The sequence below is a fragment of the Pan paniscus genome, chromosome 5, assembly GCF_029289425.2.
Source record: "Pan paniscus chromosome 5, NHGRI_mPanPan1-v2.0_pri, whole genome shotgun sequence".
NCBI classification, from domain to species: domain Eukaryota; kingdom Metazoa; phylum Chordata; class Mammalia; order Primates; family Hominidae; genus Pan; species Pan paniscus.
Window position 1 is genome coordinate 3938947 of NC_073254.2, and position 18609 is coordinate 3957555.

Below are 18609 nucleotides of genomic sequence, written 5' to 3' on the forward strand. Positions count from 1 at the left end.
CGCTACCTGTATAAACATGGTAATATCTACACCGCCACCTATATAAACATGGAAATAACTACACTGCCATCTGTATAAACATGGAAATATCTACAATACCATCTGTAGAAAGATGGAAATATCTACACCGCAATCTGAGTAAACATGGAAATATCTACACCGCTATCTGTAAAAACATGGAAATATCTACACCGCTATCTGTATAAACTTGGAAATATCTACACAGCGATCTGTATAAACATGGAAATATCTACACCGCGATCTGTATAAACATGGAAATATCTACACCGGTATCTGTATAAACATGGAAATATCTACACAGCTATCTCTATAAACATGGAAATATCTACACCGCCATCTGTATAAACATGGAAATACCTACAAAGTCATCTGTATAAACATGGAAATATCTACACAGCCATCTGTATAAACATGGGAATATCTACACAGCCATCTGTATATACATGGAAATATCTACACCGCTATCTGTATAAACATGGAAATAACTACAGCGCTATTCGTATAAACAAGGAAATATCTACACCGTGATGTGTATACACATGGAAATGTCTACACCGCCATCTCTATATACATGGAAATATCGACACCCCTGTCTGTATAAACATGGAAATATCCACACCACTATCCCTATAAACATGGAAAAATCAACACCGCTATCTCTGTGAACATGGAAATATCTACACCGCCATCTCTATAAACATGGAAATATCTACACCACGATCAGTATAAACATGGAAATATCTACACCGCTTTCTCTATAAACATGGAAATATCTACACCGTGATCTGTATAAACATGGAAATATTTACACCGCTATCTGTATAAACATGGAAATTTCTACACCGTTAACTGTATAAATATGGAAATATCTACACCGCTATCTCTATAAACATGGAAATATCTACACCGCCATCTGTATAAACATAGAAATACCTATACAGTCATCAGTGTAAACATGGAAATATCTACACCACCATCTGTATAAACATGGAAATGTCTTCAATGCCATCTGTATACACATGGAAATACCTACACGGCAATCTGTGTATAGATGGAAACATCAACACTGCCATCTGTACAAACATGGAAATATCTACACTGCTATCTCTATAAATATGGAAATATCTACACTGCGGTCTGTATAAACATGGAAATATCTACACCGGTATCTGTATAAACATGGAAATATCTACACCTTGATCTGTATAAACATGGAAATATATACACCGCTATCTGTATAAACATGGAAATATCTGCACCGCTATCTCTATAAACATGGAAATATCTTCAAAGACATCTGTATAAACATGGAAATACCTACACAGTCATGAGTAGGAACATTTAAATATCTACACTGCCTTCTGTATAAACATGGAAATATCTTCACAGCCCTCTGTATAAATATGGAAATATCTGCATAGGCATCTGTGTAAACATGGAAATATCTGTACTGCTATCTGTATAAACATGGAAATACCTACACCGCTGTCTCTAAAAACATGGAAATTTGTACACCGCTATGTGTATAAACATGGAAATATCTCCACTGCTCTCTGTATAAACATGGAAATATCTCCACCGTTATCTGTATAAAAATGGAAATATCTACAGCGCCGTCTCTATAAACATTGAAATATCTACACTGCCATCTGTAAAAACATGGAAATATCTACACAGTCATCTGAATAAACATGGAAATATCTTCACCACCATCTGTATAAACATGGAAATAACTACAATACCATCTGTATACACATGGAAATATCTACACAGACATCTGTATAAATATGGAAATATCTACACCGCCATCTGTATAAACATGGAAATGTCTAAACTGCCATCTGTAGAAAGATGGAAATATCTACACCGCTAGCTCTATAAATATGGAAATATCTATACCGCCATCTCTATAAACATGAAAATATCTACACTGCCATCTCCATAAAGATGGAAGTATCTACTCCGCCATGTGTATAAACACGGAAATATCTACACCACTATCTGTGTAAACATGGAAATATCTACACCGCTATCTGTTTAAACATGGAAATATCTACACTGCCATCTGCATGACCATGGAAATATCTACGCCGCCATCTGTATAAACATGGAAATATCTACACAGCCATCTCTATAAACATGAAAAGATCTACACTGCCATCTCCATAAACATGGAACTAACTACTCTGCCATCTGTATAAACATGGAAATATCTACACCGCTATCTGTATAAACATGGAAATATCTACACCGCAATCTGTAAAAACATGGATATATCTACACCTCGATCTGCATAAACATGGAAATATCTTCACCACGATCTGTATAAACATGGAAATATCTACACAGTTATCTGTTTAAATATGGAAATATCTACACCGCTATCTCTATAAACATGGAAATATGTACACCGCTATCTGTATAAACATGGAAATATCTGCACCGCTATCTCTATAAACATGGAAATATCTAAAAAGACATCTGTATAACCGTGGAAATACCTACACAGTCATGTGTAGCAACATTTAAATATCTACACTGCCATCTGTATAAACATAGAAATATCTACAAAGCCCTCTGTATAAATATGGATATATCTGCATAGGCAACTGTGTAAACATGGAAATATCTGCACCGCTATCTGTATAAACATGGAAATACCTACACCACTGTCTCTATATACATGGAAATATGTACACCGCTATGTGTATAAACATGGAAATATCTCCACTGCTCTGTGTATAAACATGGAAATATCTCCACCGTTATCTGTATAAACATGGAAATATCTACAGCGCCATCTCTATAAACATTGAAATATCTACACTGCCATCTGCAAATACATGGAAATATCTACACCGCCAACTGTATAAACATGGAAATATCTACACCACCGTCTGTATATACATGGAAATACCTACAACACCATGTCTATACACATGGAAATATCTACACAGACATCTGTATAAATATGGAAATAACTACACGGCCATCTGTATAACCATGGAAATATCTACACTGCCATCTGTAGAAAGATGGAAATATCTACACCGCTATCTCTATAAATATGGAAATATCTACACCGCCATCAGTATAAACATGGAAATAGCTACAAAGTCATCTGTATAAACATGGAAATATCTACACAGCCATCGGTATAAACATGGAAATATCTACACAGCCTTCTGTATATACATGGAAAAATCTACACCGCTATCTGTATAAACATGGAAATAATTACACCGCTATTTGTATAAACAAGCAAATATCTACACCGTGATCTGTATGAACATGGAAATATCTACACCGCCATCTCTATAAACATGGAAATATGTACACCCCTATCTGTATAAACATGGAAATATCCACACCGCTATCTCTATAAACATGGAAAAATCAACACCGCTATCTCTATGAACATGGAAATATCTACACCGCCATCTCCATAAACATGGAAATACCTGCACTGCCATCTGTAAAAACATGGAAATACGTATACAGTCATCTGTATAAACATGGAAATATCTACAATGCCATCTGTATAAACATGGAAATATCTACACAGCCATCTGTATAAACATGTAAATATCTACACTGCTATCTCTATAAACATGGAAATATCTACACAGCCATCTCTATAAACATGAAAATATCTACACTGCCATCTCCATAACCATGGAACTAACTACTCTGCCACCTGTATAAATATGGAAACATCTACACCGCCATCTGTGTGAATAAGGAAATATCTACAAGGCCATCTGTATAAAGATATAAATATCTGCACCGCGAGCTGTATAAACATGCAAATATCTACATCGCTATCTGTATAAACGTGGAAATACCAACACCGTTGTCGGTATAAACCTGGAAATATCTACAACGCCATCTATATAAACATGGAAATATCTGAACCGCTATGTCTATAAACATGGAAATACCTACACCGCTATCTCTATAAACATGGAAATATCGACACCCCTATCTGTATAAACATGGAAATATCCACACCGCTATCCCTATGAACATGGAAAAATCAACACCGCTATCTCTATGAATATGGAAATATCTACACCGCCATCTCTATAAACATGGAAATATCTACACCACGATCAGTATTAACATGGAAATATCTACACCGCTATCTCTATAAACATGGAAATATCTACACCGCCATCTGTATAAACATGGAAATACCTACACAGTCATCTGTGTAAACATGGATATATCTACACCACCATCTGTATAAACATGGAAATGTCTTCAATGCCATCTGTATACACATGGAAATACCTACACGGCAATATGTGTATTGATGGAAACATCAACACCACCATCTGTACAAACATGGAAATATCTACACTGCTATCTCTATAAACATGGAAGTATCTACACTGCGGTCTGTATAAACATGGAAATATCTACACCGGTATCTGTATAAGCATGGAAATATCTACACCTTGATCTGTATAAACATGGAAATATATACACCGCTATCTGTATAAACATGGAAATATCTGCACCACTATCTCTATAAACATGGAAATATCTACAAAGACATCTGTATAAACATGGAAATGCCTACACAGTCATGTGTAGGAACATTTTAATATCTACACTGCCTTCTGTATAAACATGGAAATATCTACAAAGCCCTCTGTATAATTATGGAAATATCTGCATAGGCATCTGTGTAAACATGGAAATATCTGTACCGCTATCTGTATAAACATGGAAACACCTACACCGCTGTCTCTATAAACATGGAAATTTGTACTCCGCTATGTGTATAAACATGGAAATATCTCCACTGCTCTCTGTATAAACATGGAAATATCTCCACCGTTATCTGTATAAACATGGAAATATCTACAGCGCCGTCTCTATAAACATTGAAATATCTACACTGCCATCTGTAAAAACATGGAAATATCTATACAGTTATCTGAATAAACATGGAAATATCTTCACCACCATCTGTATAAACATGGAAATAACTACAATACCATCTGTATACACATGGAAATATCTACACAGACATCTGTATAAACGTGGAAATGTCTACACTGCCATCTGTAGAAAGATGGAAATATCTACACCGCTATCTCTATAAATATGGAAATATCTACACTGCCATCTCTATATACATGAAAATATCTACACTACCATCTCCATAAAGATGGAAGTATCTACTCCTCCATGTGTATAAACACGGAAATATCTACACCACTATCTGTGTAAACATGGAAATATCTACACCGCTATCTGTTTAAACATGGAAATATCTACACTGCCATCTGCATGACCATGGAAATATCTATGCCGCCATCTGTATAAACATGGAAATATCTACACGGCCATCTGTGTATAGAAGGAAATATCAACACCGCCATCTGCAGAAACATGGAAATATCTACACCGCTATCTCTATAAACATGGAAATATCTGCACTGCCATCTATAAAAACATGGAAATACGTATACAGTCATCTGTATAAACATGGAAATATCTACAATGCCATCTGTATAAACATGGAAATACCTACACAGCCATCTGTATAAACATGTAAATATCTACACTGCTATCTCTATAAACATGGAAATATCTACACAGCCATCTCTATAAACATGAAAATATCTACACTGCCATCTCCATAAACATGGAACTAACTACTCTGCCATCTGTATAAACATGGAAACATCTACACCGCCATCTGTGTGAATAAGGAAATATCTACAAGGCCATCTCTATAAAGATATAAATATCTGCACCGCGAGCTGTATAAACATGGAAATATCTACATCGCTATCTGTATAAACGTGGAAATACCAACACCGCTGTCGGTATAAACCTGGAAATATCTACAACGCCATCTATATAAACATGGAAATATCTGAACCGCTATGTCTATAAACATGGAAATACCTACACCGCTATCTCTATAAACATGGAAATATCGACACCCCTATCTGTATAAACATGGAAATATCCACACCGCTATCCCTATAAACATGGAAAAATCAACACCGCTATCTCTATGAATATGGAAATATCTACACCACCATCTCTATAAACATGGAAATATCTACACCACGATCAGTATAAACATGGAAATATCTACACTGCTATCTCTATAAACATGGAAATATCTACACCGTGATCTGAATAAACATTGAAATATTTACACCGCTATCTGTATAAACACGGAAATTTCTACACCGTTATCTGTATAAATATGGAAATATCTACACCGCTATCTCTATAAATATGGAAATATCTACACCGCCATCTGTATAAACATGGAAATACCTATACAGTCATCTGTGTAAACATGGAAATATCTACAGCACCATCTGTATAAACATAGAAATGTCTTCAATGCCATCTGTATACACATGGAAATACCTACACGGCAATCTGTGTATAGATGGAAACATCAACACCGCCATCTGTACAAACATGGAAATACCTACACTGCTATCTCTATAAACATGGAAGTATCTACACTGCGGTCTGTATAAACATGGAAATATCTACACCGGTATCTGTATAAACATGGAAATATCTACACCTTGATCTGTATAAACATGGAAATATATACACCGCTATCTGTATAAACATGGAAATATCTGCACCGCTATCTCTATAAACATGGAAATATCTAAAAAGACATCTGTATAAACATGGAAATACCTACACAGTCATGTGTAGGAACATTTAAATACCTACACTGCCTTCTGTATAAACATGGAAATATCTACAAAGCCCTCTGTATAAATATGGAAATATCTGCATAGGCATCTGTGTAAACATAGAAATATCTGTACCGCTATCTGTATAAACATGGAAATACCTACACCGCTGTCTCTATAAACATGGAAATTTGTACACCGCTATGTGTATAAACATGGAAATATCTCCACTGCTCTCTGTATAAACATGGAAATATCTCCACCGTTATCTCTATAAACATGGAAATATCTACAGCGCCGTCTCTATAAACATTGAAATATCTACACTGCCATCTGTAAAAACATGGAAAAATCTACACAGTCATCTGAATAAACATGGAAATATCTTCACCACCATCTGTATAAACATGGAAATAACTACAATACCATCTGTATACACATGGAAATATCTACACAGACATCTGTATAAATATGGAAATATCTACACCGCCATCTGTATAAACATGGAAATGTCTACACTGCCATCTGTAGAAAGATGGAAATATCTACACCGCTATCTGTATAAACATGGAAACATCTACACCGCCATCTGTGTGAATAAGGAAATATCTACTAGGACATCTGTATAAAGATATAAATATCTGCACCGCGAGCTGTATAAACATGGAAATATCTACATCGCTATCTGTATAAACGTGGAAATACCAACACCGCTGTCGGTATAAACCTGGAAATATCTACAACGCCATCAATATAAACATGGAAATATCTGAACCGCTATGTCTATAAACATGGAAATACCTACACCGCTATCACTATAAACATGGAAATATCGACACCGCTATCTGTATAAACATGGAAATATCCACACCGCTATCCCTATAAACATGGAAAAATCAACACTGCTATCTCTATGAATATGGAAATATCTACACCGCCATCTCTATAAACATGGAAATATCTACACCACGATCAGTATAAACATGGAAATATCTACACCGCTATCTCTATAAACATGGAAATATCTACACCGTGATCTGTATAAACATGGAAATATTTACACCACTATCTGTATAAACATGGAAATTTCTACACCGTTATCTGTATAAATATGGAAATATCTACACCGCTATCTCTATAAACATGGAAATATCTACACCGCCATCTGTATAAACATGGAAATACCTATACAGTCATCTGTGTAAACATGGAAATATCTATACCACCATCTGTATAAACATGGAAATGTCTTCAATGCCATCTGTATACACATGGAAATACCTACACGGCAATCTGTGTATAGATGGAAACATCAACACAGCGATCTGTACAAACAAGGAAATATCTACACTGCTATCTCTATAAACATGGAAGTATCTACACTGCGGTCTGTATAAACATGGAAATATCTACACCGGTATCTGTATAAACATGGAAATATCTACACCTTGATCTGTATAAACATGGAAATATATACACCGCTATCTGTATAAACATGGAAATATCTGCACCGCTATCTCTATAAACATGGAAATATCTAAAAAGACGTCTGTATAAACATGGAAATACCTACACAGTCATGTGTAGGAACATTTAAATACCTACACTGCCTTCTGTATAAACATGGAAATATCTACAAAGCCCTCTGTATAAATATGGAAATATCTGCATAGGCATCTGTGTAAACATAGAAATATCTGTACCGCTATCTGTATAAACATGGAAATACCTACACCGCTGTCTCTATAAACATGGAAATTTGTACACCGCTATGTGTATAAACATGGAAATATCTCCACTGCTCTCTGTATAAACATGGAAATATCTCCACCGTTATCTCTATAAACATGGAAATATCTACAGCGCCGTCTCTATAAACATTGAAATATCTACACTGCCATCTGTAAAAACATGGAAAAATCTACACAGTCATCTGAATAAACATGGAAATATCTTCACCACCATCTGTATAAACATGGAAATAACTACAATACCATCTGTATACACATGGAAATATCTACACAGACATCTGTATAAATATGGAAATATCTACACCGCCATCTGTATAAACATGGAAATGTCTACACTGCCATCTGTAGAAAGATGGAAATATCTACACCGCTATCTGTATAAACATGGAAACATCTACACCGCCATCTGTGTGAATAAGGAAATATCTACTAGGACATCTGTATAAAGATATAAATATCTGCACCGCGAGCTGTATAAACATGGAAATATCTACATCGCTATCTGTATAAACGTGGAAATACCAACACCGCTGTCGGTATAATCCTGGAAATATCTACAACGCCATCAATATAAACATGGAAATATCTGAACCGCTATGTCTATAAACATGGAAATACCTACACCGCTATCACTATAAACATGGAAATATCGACACCGCTATCTGTATAAACATGGAAATATCCACACCGCTATCCCTATAAACATGGAAAAATCAACACTGCTATCTCTATGAATATGGAAATGTCTACACCGCCATCTCTATAAACATGGAAATATCTACACCACGATCAGTATAAACATGGAAATATCTACACCGCTATCTCTATAAACATGGAAATATCTACACCGTGATCTGTATAAACATGGAAATATTTACACCGCTATCTGTATAAACATGGAAATTTCTACACCGTTATCTGTATAAATATGGAAATATCTACACCGCTATCTCTATAAACATGGAAATATCTACACCGCCATCTGTATAAACATGGAAATACCTATACAGTCATCTGTGTAAACATGGAAATATCTATACCACCATCTGTATAAACATGGAAATGTCTTCAATGCCATCTGTATACACATGGAAATACCTACACGGCAATCTGTGTATAGATGGAAACATCAACACAGCGATCTGTACAAACAAGGAAATATCTACACTGCTATCTCTATAAACATGGAAGTATCTACACTGCGGTCTGTATAAACATGGAAATATCTACACCGGTATCTGTATAAACATGGAAATATCTACACCTTGATCTGTATAAACATGGAAATATATACACCGCTATCTGTATAAACATGGAAATATCTGCACCGCTATCTCTATAAACATGGAAATATCTAAAAAGACATCTGTATAAACATGGAAATACCTACACAGTCATGTGTAGGAACATTTAAATATCTACATTGCCTTCTGTATAAACATGGAAATATCTACAAAGCCCTCTGTATAAATATGGAAATATCTGCAAAGGCATCTGTGTAAACATGGAAATATCTGTACCGCTATCTGTATAAACATGGAAATTCCTACACCGCTGTCTCTAAAAACATGGAAATTTGTACACCGCTATGTGTATAAACATGGAAATATCTCCACTGCTCTCTGTATAAACATGGAAATATCTCCACCGTTACCTGTATAAACATGGAAATATCTACAGCGCCGTCTCCATAAACATTGAAATATCTACACTGCCATCTGTAAAAACATGGAAATATCTACACAGTCATCTGAATAAACATGGAAATATCTTCACCACCATCTGTATAAACATGGAAATAACTACAATACCATCTGTATACACATGGAAATATCTACACAGACATCTGTATAAATATGGAAATATCTACACCGCCATCTGTATAAACATGGAAATGTCTACACTGCCATCTGTAGAAAGATGGAAATATCTACACTGCTATCTGTATAAACATGGAAACATCTACACCGCCATCTGTGTGAATAAGGAAATATCTACTAGGCCATCTGTGTAAAGATATAAATATCTGCACCGCGAGCTGTATAAACATGGAAATATCTACATCGCTATCTGTATAAACGTGGAAATACCAACACCGCTGTCGGTATAAACCTGGAAATATCTACAACGCCATCTATATAAACATGGAAATATCTGAACCGCTTTGTCTATAAACATGGAAATACCTACACCGCTATCACTATAAACATGGAAATATCGACACCGCTATCTGTATAAACATGGAAATATCCACACCGCTATCCCTATAAACATGGAAAAATCAACACTGCTATCTCTATGAATATGGAAATATCTACACCGCCATCTCTATAAACATGGAAATATCTACACCACGATCAGTATAAACATGGAAATATCTACACCGCTATCTCTATAAACATAGAAATATCTACACCGTGATCTGTATAAACATGGAAATATTTACACCGCTATCTGTATAAACATGGAAATTTCTACACCCTTATCTGTATAAATATGGAAATATCTACACCGCTATCTCTATAAACATGGAAATATCTACACCGCCATCTGTATAAACATGGAAATACCTATACAGTCATCTGTGTAAACATGGAAATATCTATACCACCATCTGTATAAACATGGAAATGTCTTCAATGCCATCTGTATACACATGGAAATACCTACACGGCAATCTGTGTATAGATGGAAACATCAACACAGCGATCTGTACAAACATGGAAATATCTACACTGCTATCTCTATAAACATGGAAGTATCTACACTGCGGTCTGTATAAACATGGAAATATCTACACCGGTATCTGTATAAACATGGAAATATCTACACCTTGATCTGTATAAACATGGAAATATATACACCGCTATCTGTATAAACATGGAAATATCTGCACCGCTATCTCTATAAACATGGAAATATCTAAAAAGACATCTGTATAAACATGGAAATACCTACACAGTCATGTGTAGGAACATTTAAATATCTACATTGCCTTCTGTATAAACATGGAAATATCTACAAAGCCCTCTGTATAAATATGGAAATATCTGCAAAGGCATCTGTGTAAACATGGAAATATCTGTACCGCTATCTGTATAAACATGGAAATATCTACACCGCTATCTGTATAAACATGGAAATATCTACACCGCGATCTGTATAAACATGGATATATCTACACCGCGATCTGCAAATATGGAAATATCTTCACCACGATCTGTATAAACATGGAAATATCTAGACCGCTATCTGTATAAACATGGTAATATCTACACCACCATCTATATAAACATGGAAATATCTACACCACCATCTGTATAAACATGGAAATATCTACAATGCTATCTGTAGAAAGATGGAAATATCTGCACCGCTATCTGTATAAACTTGGAATTACCAACACCGCTGTCTCTATAAACATGGAAATATGTACACCGCTATCTGTATAAACATGGAAATATCTGCACCGCTATCTCTATAAACATGGAAATATCTACAAAGACATCTGTATAAACATGGAAATACCTACACAGTCATGTGTAGCAACATTTAAATGTCTACACTGCCATCTGTATAAACATAGAAATATCTACAAAGCCCTCTGTATAAATATGGAAATATCTGCATAGGCATCTGTGTAAACATGGAAATATCTGCACCGCTATCTGTATAAACATGGAAATACCTACACCGCTGTCTCTATAAACATGGAAATTTGTACACCGCTATGTGTATAAACATGGAAATATCTCCACTGCTCTCTGTATAAACATGGAAATATCTCCACCGTTATCTGTATAAACATGGAAATATCTACAGCGCCGTCTCTATAAAAATTGAAATATCTACACTGCCATCTGTAAAAACATGGAAATATCTACACAGTCATCTGAATAAACATGGAAATATCTTCACCACCATCTGTATAAACATGGAAATAACTACAATACCATCTGTATACACATGGAAATATCTACACAGACATCTGTATAAATATGGAAATATCTACACCGCCATCTGTATAAACATGGAAATGTCTACACTGCCATCTGTAGAAAGATGGAAATATCTACACCGCTATCTCTATAAATATGGAAATATCTACACCGCCATCAGTATAAACATGGAAATAGCTACAAAGTCACCTGTATAAACATGGAAATATATACACAGTCATGTGTAGGAACATGGAAATATCTACACCGCTATCTGTATCTACATGAAAATAACTACACCGCTATCTCTATAAACATGGTAATATCTCCACCGCAATCTGCATAAATTTGGAAATATCTCCACCGATATCTGTATAAACATGGAAATATCTCCAATGCTATCTTTATAAACATGGAAATATCTACACTGTTATCTGTATAAACATGGAAATATCTCCACCGCTATCTGTAAACATGGAAATGTCTGCACCGCTATCTGTATAAAAATGGAAATAACTACAACACTATTTGTGTAAACATGGAAATATCTACACAGCTGTCTGTGTAAACATGGAAATATGTACAACGCTATCTGTGTGAAGATGGAAATATCTACACCGCAGTCTAGGCAAATATGGAAATATCTACACCTCTATCTCTGTAAACATGGAAATAACTACACCGCTATCTGTATAAACATGGAAATGTCTACACCGATATCTGTATAAACAGGGAAATATCTACAGCGCTATCTCTATAAACATGGAAATATCTCCACCGCTATCTGTATAAACTTGGAAATATCTACACCGCTATCTGTAAAAACATGGAAATATCTACAACACTATCTGTGTAAACATGGAAATATCTACACAGCTGCCTGTGTAAACATGGAAATAGGTACACCGCTCTCTGTGTGACGATGGAAATATCTACAACACAATCTGTGCAAATATGGATATATCTACACCACTATCTCTATGAACATGGAAATATCTACAATGCCATCTGTATAAACATGGAAATATCTTCACCGCTATCTCTATAAACATGGAAATAGCTACACCGCTATCTGTATAAACAAGGAAATATCTACACCGCTATCTGTATAAACATGGAAATATCTCCAACGCTATCTGTATAAACATGGAAATATCTACACCGCTATCTGTATAAACATGGAAATATCTACACCGATATCTGTATAAACAGGGAAATATCTACAGCGGTATCTCTATAAACTTGGAAATATCTCCACCGCTATCTGTGTAAACTTGGAAATGTCTACATAGTCATCTGTCTAAACATGGAAATATCTACACCTCCATCGGTATACACATGGAAATACCTTCACTGCAATCTGTATAAACATGGAAATATCTACACAGCCATCTGTATTAGCAGGTAAATATCTACACCGCTAGCTCTATAAACATGGAAGTACGTTCACCGCTATCTGTATAAACATGGAAATATCTACACCGCTATCTGTATAAACATGGAAATATCTACACCGCTGTCTATATAAACATGGAAATATCTGCAGCGCTATCTGTATAAACATGGAAATATCTCCACCGCTATCTGTATAAACATGGAAATATGTACACAGCTATCTTCATGAACATGGAATTATCTACACTGCTATATTGATAGACATGGAAATATCCACAACAGTATCTGTGAAAACCTGGAAATATCTACACAGCTATCTGTGTAAACATGGAAATATGTAAACCGCTTTCTGTGTGAAGTTGGAAATATCTACACGGCAATCTGTGCAAATATGGAAATATTTACTCCTCTATCTCTGTAAACATGGAAATATCTACACCGCTATCTGTATAAACATGGAAATATCTACATGGCTATCTCTAAAAACATGGAAATAACTACACCGCCATCTTTATAAACATGGAATTAACTACACAGTCATCTGTATAAACATGGAAATATCTACACCACTATCTGTATAAACATGGAAATATCTACAATGCCATCTGTATAAACATGGAAATAACATCACCGCTATCTCTGTAAACATGGAAGTACCTACACCGCTATCTGTATAAACATGGAAATATCTCCACCGCTATCTGTCTAAACATGGAAATATCTACACCGCTATCTGTATAAACTTAGAAATATATACACCGTTATCTCTATAAATAGGGAAATGACTTCACCGCTATCTCTATAAACATGGAAATGTCTTCACCGCTATCTGTGTAAACATAGAAATATCTACATGGCTATCTCTATAAACATGGAAATATCTACACGGCTATCAGTATCTACATGGAAATATCTACAACGCAATCTCTATAAACAAGGAAATATCTCCACCGCAATCTGCATAAACTTGGAAATATCTACATCTCCATCTCTATAAACATGTAAATATTTCCACCGCTATCTGTATAAACATGGAAATATCTACCGCGCCGTCTGTATAAACATGGAAATATCCACAACACTATCTGTGTAAACATGGAAATATCTACACAGCTGTCTGTGTAAACATGGAAATATGTACACCGCTATCTTTGTGAAGATGGAAATATCTACACGGCAATCTGTGCAAATATGGAAATATCTACTCCTCTATCTCTGTAAACATGGAAATAACTACACCGCTATCTGTATAAACATGGAAATGTCTACACCGATATCTGTATAAACATGGAAATATCTCCAATGCTATCTGTATTAACATGGAAATATCTACACCGCTATCTGTATAAACATGGAAATATCTACACTGCTATCTGTATAAACATGGAAATATCTACTGCGCTATCTGTTTAAAAATGGAAATATCTCCACCGCTATCTGTATAAACATGGAAGTATCTACTCCGCTATCTTTATAAACATGGAAATATCTATACCGCTATCTGCATGAACATGGAATTATCTACAACACTATCTGTGTAAACATGGAAATATCTACACACCTGTCTGTGTAAACATGGAAATATATACACCGTTATCTGTGTGAAGATGGAAATATCGACACCGCAATCTGTGCAAATATGGATATATATACACCTCTATCTCTGTAAACATGGAAATATCTAAACCGCTATCTGTATAAACATGTAAATACCTACACCGCTATCTGTATAAATATGGAAATATCTACACGGATATCTGTATAAACATCGAAATATCTACACCGCTATCTTTATGAACATGGAAATGTCTACACCGCTATCTGTATAAACATGGAAATATCCACAACACTATCTGTGTAAACATGGAAATATCTACACAGCTGTCTGTGTAAATATGGAAATATGTACACCGCTATCTGTGTGAAGATGGATATATCTACATGGCAATCTGTGCAAATATGGAAATATCTACTCCTCTATCTCTGTAAAAATGGAAATAACTACACCGCTATCTGCATAAACATGGAAATATCTACACCGATATCTGTATAAACATGGAAATATCTCCAATGCTATCTGTATTAACATGGAAATATCTACACCGCTATCTGTACAAACATGGAAATATCTACACTGCTATCTGTATAAACATGGAAATATCTACGGCGCTATCTGTTTAAAAATGGAAATATCTCCACCGCTATCTGTATAAACACGGAAGTATCTACTCCGCTATCTTTATAAACATGGAAATATCTATACCACAATCTGCATGAACATGGAAATATCTACAACACTGTCTGTGTAAACATGGAAATATCTACACACCTGTCTGTGTAAACATGGAAATATATTCACCGCTATCTGTGTGAAGATGGAAATATCGACACCGCAATCTGTGCAAATATGGATATACATACACCTCTATCTCTGTAAACATGGAAATATCTACACCGTTATCTGTATAAACATGTAAATATCTACACCGCTATCTGTATAAACATGGAAATATCTACACCGCTATCTGTATAAACATAGAAATATCTACATGGCTAACTCTATAAACCTGGAAATATCTACACCGCCATCTGTATAAACTTGGAATTAACTACACAGTCATCTGTATAAACATGGAAATATCTACACCACTTTCTCTATGAACATGGAAATATCTACAATTTCTTCTGTATAAACATGGAAATATCTTCACCGCAATCTCTAAAAACATGGAAATAGCTACACCGCTATCTGTATAAACATGGAAATATCTCCACCACTCTCTGTATAAACATGGAAATAACTACACCGCTATCTGTATAAACATGGAAATATCTACACCGCTATCTGTATAAACTTGGAAATATCTATACCGCTATCTCTATAAACATGGAAATGCCTACACCGCTATGTGTATAAACGTGGAACTATCTACATGGCTATCTCTATAAAAGTGGAAATAACTACACCGCCATCTGTATAAACATGCAAATACCTACACAGTCATCTGTATAAACATGGAAATAGCTACACCACTATCTGTATAAACATGGAAATATCTACACAGCCATCTCTATAAACATGGAAATATCTACACCGCCATCTGTGATAACATGAAAATATCTTCTCAGTCATCTGTATAAACATGGAAATGTCTACAACTCCACCTGTATAAACATGGAAATATCTACACTGCCATCTCTATAGACATGGAAATATCTACACAGCCGTCTCTATAAACATTTAAATATCTACACCGCTATCTCTGTAAACCTGGAAAAACCTAAACCGCAATCTGTATAATCTTGGAAATAACGGCACCGCTATCTGTATAAACATGGAAATAACTACACCGCTATCTGTATAAACTTGGAAATATCTACAACACCATCTGTATAAACATGTAAATATCTCCACCGCTATCTGTGTAAACATGGAAATATCTCCACCGCTATCTGTATAAACATGGAAAAATCTACACCGCTATCTGTATAAACATGGAAATATCTACAATGCTATCTGTATAAACATGGAAATACCTACACCGCTATCTGTATAAACATGGAATTATCTACATCGCTATCTGTATAAACATGGAAATATCTCCACCGCTATCTCTATAAACATGGAAATATCTACACAGCTATGTTTATAAACATAGGAATATCTACACCGCTATCTGTATAAACATGGAAATATCTACAACACTATCTGTGTAAACATGGATATATCTACACAACTATCTGGGTAAACATGGAAACATGTACTCCGCTATCTGTGTAAAGCTGGAAATATCTACACCGCAATCTGTGCAAATAATGAAATATCTACAGCGCTATCTCTGTAAACATGGAAATATCTACACCGCTATCTGTATAAACATGGAAATATCTACACCGCTATCTGTATAAACATGGAGATATCTACACCGTTATCTGTATAAACATGAAGATATATACACTGCTATCTGTATATATATAGAAATATCTACACCGCTATCTCTATAATCATCAAAGTGTCTAAACTGTTATCTGTATAAACATGCAAATATCCACATGGCTATGTCTATAAACATGGAAATGTCTACACCGCCATCTGTATAAACTTCGAAATACCTACACAGTCATCTGTATAAACGTGGAAATATCTACAACAATATCTGTATAAACATGGAAATATCTACACTGCCATCTGTATAAACATGGAAGTATCTACACAGACATCTGCATAAACATGGAAATAGCTACACAGCCATCCCTATAAACATGGAAATATCTACACCACTATCTGTATAAACTTGGAAATAGCCTCACCGCTATCTGTATAAACATGGAAATGACAACACTGCCATCTGTAAAAACATGGAAATATCTACACAGTCATCTGTATAAACATGGAAATATCTACACCTCCATCTGTATAAACATGAAAATATCTACACTGCCATCTGTATAAACATGGAAATACCTACACCGCTATCTCTATATACATGGAATTGTCTACACCGCTATCTGAATAAACATTGAAATAACTACACCGCTATCTGTATAAACATGGAAATATCTACACCGCTATCTTTATAAACATGTAAATATCTACACCGCTATCTGTATAAACATGAAAATATCTACAACACTATCTGTGGAAACATGGAAATATATACACAGCTGTGTAAAAATGGAAATATGTGCACCGCTATCTGTGGTAAGATGGAAATATCTACACCGCAATCTGAGCAAATACGGAAATATCTACAGCGCTATCTCTGTAAACATGGCAATATCTACACCGCTATGTGTATAAACATTGAAATA